Below are 7315 nucleotides of genomic sequence, written 5' to 3'. Positions count from 1 at the left end.
GTTGCAGAGTCGTGTTTTAACCTCACCCCATCCCTCCCCTTCCAAAAGCCAGCCTGGGTGGGAAAGTCAGGGAGAAATAAGACGTTACGCTCATCCTGGGAAGCTGAGAGACAGGGGGATTTGTAAGCAGAGACCAGAGTGGAGGGCGGGGGGAAAGAAAGGAACACGCAGAGATATTGATGACCCCCTATCTCGGTGGCCCCTTTCGCAGCATGTTTCACATCTCTCAGCGCCGTGCATCCCTCTATGTGCATGTCTCTGTGTGCATGCGCAAGCAGAGGGATGGAGGGGGGGCCTTAGAAAGCTTCGCTGAGAAAGGTATTTCTTGTGGGGAGAAAGACGGGGGGGGGGGGGGGGGTAGAAAGAGGGCAGGCCCCTTCGCTCCCCACTGAGCCCATTTCTCCTGCTTTGCCGGAGCTGTCAGCCTTGAATCCCAGTGGCGTCCCGTAACTAATTGACAGCAATGGGGGCCTTTGGGAGCCGAAGAATACGCGTCCTTGCTGGGCGAGCGCTGGAGCAGGGGCTGCGCGGGCAGCTGTGGGGGGACATAAAGGGCGGCTTTTAAAGCCTTTGTGCCTGCCCGCGAGTGTGTGCGTGAGTGTGTGTGGCGGTTTTGTGGTGGAGGTGAGGGGATGCTGAGCAGGGCGGCGGGGGGAGATGGAGGGAGAAGCCTCCGAGGAGAAGTGAGTTTACCCCAAAGAAAAGGGAAGGGGGGGAGAAAAAGCTGTAAACAGCGCGATGAGCAAGCTCTCTGCATGCTCAGAGGCTGTTGGTGCCTCCCCGAAGGAGTGAAGTAGGATTTCGGTGTAAAGCCAGGGCCGTCGAGAAACTAACTCTCTGTTTTTCATCCTGCCCTGGCCCCAGCTGTAAAATACGACCTGCCAGCTCCACCGCCGAGCTTCAGCTTCGAGAAACAAAACCCCCACTGTGCTTTTTCTGGGCTTGGGAAATGGGCAAAGAAAGTCTCCCCTCCCAGGTGTAACCTGCCAGCATTGTCTCTACAGTCACCTTACTCCTTCCTGAGGACGTTCAGACACGTACCAAAGGAAGGGCTGGATCTTTGTCGTTGTTCCAAAGCCAGTTGAACAAATATGTACCAGCATCACAGACAAAATAGTGGCCAGGAGACATTTTTATGCTTTTGGCTTTACTTATGCAAAAATGCCTCATTGTCTGTGACATTTAAAAAGACAATCTGTGATAAAAGTATTCGCACATTTACAGCTGGAAAGAAAGAAGAAACCTCTTGCATTTCTCCCGGGTCTGTCACTGTGGAATTTAATAACAGAAGCAATCAAACTGGGACAAGTGTATTAAAAACAGCTCCTGAGGCAGCTGGGCAAGGGGGCGTCTACCAAACGTGCCCAGCACAATGGTACTGGCAACATGGGACACTTATATTTTAGACCTTATCTGCAACCCAGCTTTTGAGAGAAAATGAGGGAAAGATGGGCATCAGTTCATAGGTTTGAAGACCAAAAGAGATCATTAGACCAGCTATCCTGATCTTTTGTGTTATACAGACCCTGGGATGGCACCCAGTTACCCTTATATTGAGCTAAATTACTTGTATCTGACCAGTAGCCACTTTTTTTTGTCACAGTTTCTTGTCTGTGGATTTCAAGTAGACCCTATGCAAAAAAACAATGGGTGGATGAGCTTGATCAGTCAAGAGTCTCTCGGCATTTGGCAAAGTGCATGTTTTTATTCTGCATTTGCCTCATTTTAGTAGATGCTGTATTTTTGCCACCTCCTATGTGTGGTAATAAAGCATGGAAGTCCAGATCTTCAGAGATCTGCTTGCCAAGCAAGGCTAATTGCCTCTCTTGGCTAATAGAGAGAGGTACCAACCTACCTCCCAGTTCAAGTTGGAAGTATCTACATCCCCAACCGCTGTGGGTGAGGCAGAAAGTCCTCATTCTTTCTGTTGCCTCAGAGATTTACATTTCTGCAAAACAGGAGCTGTCTTTCCCAGAGACATTAAACAGGTTTTTGCTTGGCAAAGGTCACTGTGACAATCCAGCTCCTATGCATCGTGTGTCTGTTGAGGTTTCCCCGTGAAGCCAGAGTGGGCATGCTAAATGCAGAGAGCAGGGCAAGCCCTGGTGGGCACAGCTCAGGGCAGCCGGCCCCGCTGGTACCCATCTGGTGGCTGACTAGTGTCACTGCTGGTGTGAGTTAATGCTATTAGAAGGTGGCTGGTTAATTTGTGCTGTTAAAAAAGGAGAATACCTTACCTAACAGATCCTGCTGCTTCGAAAAGCACTTCCTCATGTTTGGTGCTGGGTTGGTTGTTTTTTTTAAGAAGTAGAGAAAAGCAAAAAAGAAGTATATTTATTAATATTATTTAAACTTGATTTCTGGTTTGGTTTTAGGGACATGGATGGTACAAGTTTCAAGCTCTGAAAAATGGTGCTTGGTCCATCTAGCAGTCGCTGGCTTCAGCCTGGGCTGCCAATGAACTCAGTAAAAAGATTGACTCAGCTTAAAAAGGAACATGACCTTAGTCTGTACCCTGAACAATGGTTCAGAAATGCCTGCCTGGCCACAGGCTGCAGTGACCTGTTGCCACTTGTGATAGTTGCACTGTGAGCTCTGGGCAGCACCTTTAAGCTCCATGTTTGTAGTGCACCCTGAAGAGGATCAATACCAATTTTCTGATGGGTGCTCCCACACATTGCCACAGCAGATTTTAATAGCAGCGCCTGCCTGTGCAGGCATGAGCAGGGATGGCACTGCTTTCACCCTGCAAGCTCTGTAATGACAGGGAGCTGCACTGGCAGCCGTTTTGTCTACAGAAGGGTCACTGGTTCCTGTGGGAAGAACAACAGGCTGTAACTGCTGGTGGAGGCATCAGTTCAAGCCTCCTGTTTGCTCTCTTTCGGCTGGCAGTAAAAATAATTCAGTTTTAGATAATAAGGTGCTGTTCTTTCCATGTGGAAAAATCGGAAAGGCATGCAAAACTCTCCCTCTTTTTTCCTGCTAATTGCCTTGATTTCTGCTTCCACACTCCCAGCTGCCTCTCCTCTTCAGGTTGCCCTTTTTGACTCCTTGATTAACTTCTTTGTCCACCCGTTTACCACTTAGGACATGGCGACCTTTGGATGTAAATCTGTGCTGACGTCTCTCCCGCTTGTGTGCTTTTGTCAGGGCTGACATCTGCAAGGCTCCTTGTAGTGGAGGCGGGAGGGAGCTGGATGGATGGGGGTACCAGGCAGTGCCCTCCTCTGCCAGGACTGCTGCACTCCTTCACCCTGTGCTGTCAGCTCCCCATCCCAAAGCTCAGCACCTTAGCCTAGGATGCAAAAAACACAGATTTTGGTCTCCAGCTACCAGGTGACATGAGCATAGATGTAGCCTGCACCTTTTGGGTGTCTGCTGGCTCAGGATGGACTGCCTGCTGTCACCTCCTAAAGCCACAGTCTTTATTCATTAACTGAATTGGGGCAGGCATTCTTGGTGAGAAAGCAGAAGCTTGTGTATGGGCCCAGCCCACATACACTGCCCTGTTTGAAATGGGAGGCTTGTTCATCTTAGGGTTTGGGGGGCTCCTCCAGAGTCAGAGCAATGCATTTGGTCCTAATGTTACCTCATGTTGAAACAGATCCTCCCTGATCTGTTGTCTCTGACAAGCCTTGCAGCTGGGAGGGGGCCAGAGACCATCACAGAGCCCAGCTGTGCACCTGACAGGTATGGCCACTGCACCATTTTCCAGGAGGGCCCTGTAGACTTCTGAGAGAGACACACAGCTCTTTCCCAGGTGATGTCCCAGGCTAAATTACAAAGGCATTATTTGCTCTGAAGCAAGCTTTATTCTGTATGGAATCTGACTTTGCCTCCTGGGTCACTGTGATTTTTGGTAGTATCTCCCAGATCCTGCTCTGCAGCCTTATGCATACCTCCAGGCTCAGCCCAGAGCCTCTATGAGAGACGTGAGCTGCCAGTTAACATTCAGCTTTCTAGGACCACGTAGGGCTTTTGCCTTTAACTACACAGGCAGAGGCTCCCTTCCCCCAGCCTTCCACTTATCCCCAGCACAATGAGTTCAGACACCTGCAAAACTGAACTTCCAGTGAAGTTGTCCCAGTGCAGGACAAAGGCATGAGGTGCAGGGACGTGAGGGGCAGGGAAGCAGCTGCAGCAGAGGGGACACAGCTGGATCCCTGCACACAGCACTGCCTCCCTGCCTGCCCCTTCTTCATCCTTTTAAAGCCCATTAGCTGCAAGCAAAGTAGTTTCTTCTTAAACCCCATGCCTGGCACTACTGCTACCAGGCTAAAGTCTCTGGACAGGCTTCTTGCTTGAAAGCCTCACTGAACAGTAAAGGGAAGTGGTCTCATTTGATGTTTATTCATTGAGCTCTTTTCCTCTGCTCAGCATTATCCAAATCGAGCATGACAACTTTGAGGAGGTTGAAATAAATGAGCTTTCCCCATTGGACCTGTGAACACCAGGAATGGGAGAGCTAAAAATCCCTGCCTTGTTTCACTGAGATCGTGGTTTTTCTTGATTCATTGGAAGTGGCACACTGATGACATTGCTGTCCTGTGGCCAGCTGCTTGAAAGATTTGGTTTAAATACTTTCCTGTGCTATGGTTTTCTTTAACATAAAAGGAACCATGAAACATTGCAACTGCACAAAGTGATATGAAGTTGGACCTACATGCTCAAGAGGTCTGTGACCCTTACAAAGCACTGCAGGCAAACGGTTTTTAATGAAATCATATGGGAGATGAGCTTTGTCCAGGGTTTTGTTTGCCTCTTCCCACTCCAGTGAAAGGAAAAAAGAGGACATACCCTTTCCTTATTAAAAAAAAAAAAAAGGAGTGGGGGCTGTGTTAAGAGAGATGCAGAGAGAAAAGAGAGCCAGACTAACGGTGACCTGTGTTCTACCTGAGACTGTCCCATGGATTAGCTGAATTGCGACTGTGATTTGATATGGAATCTTTCCTGTTCCTATCACTGATCTGCTCTGTATTCCCATATGTAAATGGAAAGAAAAACAATGAATAGACAAGAAAAAGGGAGGACAGGTAGAGAGGAGTAGGAGGATAATGAGTTAAAAAATAAAGAATAAAAGGGTCATCAATTCTCAGGCTTCAGGATTCAGATCAATATTTATACATTAAGTTCCATGAGGAAATCTGCAGTTGTATCATTCAACTGCTTCCAGCAACATTTCCTGCACTTCCTATTGGCATTGGGCAAGTGGATCTTGTCCAAAAGTACCTGCTTTCCACAGCCCTTGTCCCTAGGTAAGCAGAAAGCATTGTATGAACATTGTATGAATATGATGAGAAAGCGTCATCTCTCTAGAGATGACCAGTTGGAAGGGCCAAGTGAATTCTCCACTTCGTAAAGCTCTACAGTGGGGCAGTTACAAGGCAGCCAGTTAAGCGTGAGCTGGGTTGAGGACTTCCAGTTTAGGCTCCCTGCCCTTTAGGAGGGGTCTGTTCTGCCCTGGGAGGAAGGGTGTCAGGCTCGAGGTCTCCTCGCCGTCGCACTGTGGGAATGTTGCTGGGGGGTTGCTGTGCCTCCCGTCCCCTCTCATGAGGTATGACCCACTGTGGCTGGGTTGAGTGGTGGTGGCAAGGGATGGGGACGAAGGTGGGGGGAAGTTGGTGGAGAGGGGAAAGGAAGCAACTTTTTAAATAAAAACCAAAATAAGTGATGAATAGATCGGCTAATCCCGGGAAACCTTGAGAATATAGAGCAGCATCTGTGGGGCCTCCCTTTTTTCTTTTCTTTTTTTAATTTTCTTTTCTTTAATTTCGCTGCAGCACGTATAATCAATTATGGCTTGAATTGGGGATAAGGGGAGGGAAAGTACTTCAATTCATAAATCAATTTTATACGGTCATCAGTCAGGTTGTGAATGCAAATACCTCTGTCGGTTTAGGTTATTCAGAATTAATTGACTCCCACCGGGCTGGGCTGCAGATGGATAGAAGCTTTCTCACAACGTCTGCTCGGGCTCAGCATGGGGGCAGGCAGGCGGGCCGGCTTCCTCCTCCTCCTCTTCCTCCACTTTCCTCTTCTGGAGCATTATGCTATTGGCACTGGGGAGAGTTTTGTGTGTGCGTGTGTGTGTCCCCGTCTCTGAGAGGGAGAGATGCTTGAAGAAAGAAAGGGATATGCAAAGATTAAAGTCACAAGCCCCTCTTCAGCCCTGGCCTGCGCAGACACTTTTATGTGATTAGGAATGCTTTGCTTTCAAGGGTTTGCTTTTAAGCCTTGAGCTTCTCTTGAACTTCTCCAATAAGAAAACAAACAGCAGTGTCAAAGCCTCCCCCTGTGCCTGGAATTTGAGCTCAAGTCGTGTCATTAAAAAGCCACTTCGCTACTGGGACTTTGGCATCTGAGTCACTGTTTCAAAGCCAGTCTGGGGCAGGAGAGATCGAAAGTCATTAAACATCTAGTGGCTGTTTTGGTGGCCTATTGAAAAATGAAGTTTGGAAGGTTTCAGGGCCACCAGGAGGACACAGAACAAATGCCGCCACCTGAATCCCCCCAGCTCCTGCACCTTCTCCCTACATGCTCAAACTATCCAGCAAGGCCGGGGGGGGGGGGTGTTTGGAGCGAACCTGAGGGATGGATTTGCTGGAAGGGTGAAATAGGGTGTAACCTGCAGCACCTCCTTTCCTCCCCCATTAGCACCGCCTAGCTCAGCACACGTCCTGCGTCAAACAGCAGGGCAGAGCTGTTGCTGGTCCCCAGGGGGGTCTCTCAGCACCTCCCTGCCCACTTCAATCCCCTCATGGGGCTGCACCCAGCCTGAAGGTTGTCACCCCACGTATCACCCTGGGGCTGTTACCCCACTCTTCTCCTGGCTCTGTGACCCCTTCTCTCCTTCATGGCCATCTCCCTTTGTCTTACTGCTTAGCTGGTGCTCTGATCCTAGCCACGAGTGCCCCCACCCAAGGGACAGTTGTCTTAGCTTTGTGCAGGGTCTCACCAACCAGCCAAGGCTTCAGACTGGCTGGTGCATCCCTCAGGCCAGCCACCCTGTTGCTGGAGGTTTATGTCTGTTCTGGCCCTTCCCAGACGTCACACTGGCAGTGTCTATAAAAGGCAGCATGGAACGGGTGGGGGCACCACTCGATGACACCCCATAGGAAAGAGGACATGCAACCCCCTGGCTTTGCTAAGCCAGAGAACAATACTGGTACAAACACCCAGGTGTACACCTTTCCCTCTTTGTCTTGGCTCATCACACCTAGGGCTTTTCAGACCTGGACATTTCAGCTTCAAAATACAGGAGGTCATGCACAGAAGAAGGCCAGCAGATATGCATCAGTAGAGTGCTAATTGTGAG

The 7315-nt window shown here is 49.3% G+C and overlaps 1 long non-coding RNA gene across 1 annotated transcript; it reads left to right on the top strand.

Annotated features, from left to right (window-relative positions):
* The first annotated feature begins 239 nt into the window (after positions 1-239).
* Positions 240-6504, top strand: LOC133269484 (uncharacterized). The gene is made up of 3 exons (XR_009743474.1): positions 240-318; positions 2376-5255; positions 5900-6504. It is a non-coding gene; the product is annotated as an uncharacterized LOC133269484 (long non-coding RNA).
* The last annotated feature ends 811 nt before the right edge of the window (positions 6505-7315 follow it).

This window comes from Pezoporus flaviventris, unplaced genomic scaffold (assembly GCF_033815535.1).
Source record: "Pezoporus flaviventris isolate CSIRO_AGI_PZ_B2104156 unplaced genomic scaffold, CSIRO_AGI_Pfla_v1 ptg000015l, whole genome shotgun sequence".
NCBI lineage: Eukaryota > Metazoa > Chordata > Aves > Psittaciformes > Psittacidae > Pezoporus > Pezoporus flaviventris.
This window is presented reverse-complemented; position numbering and strand designations above follow the sequence as displayed.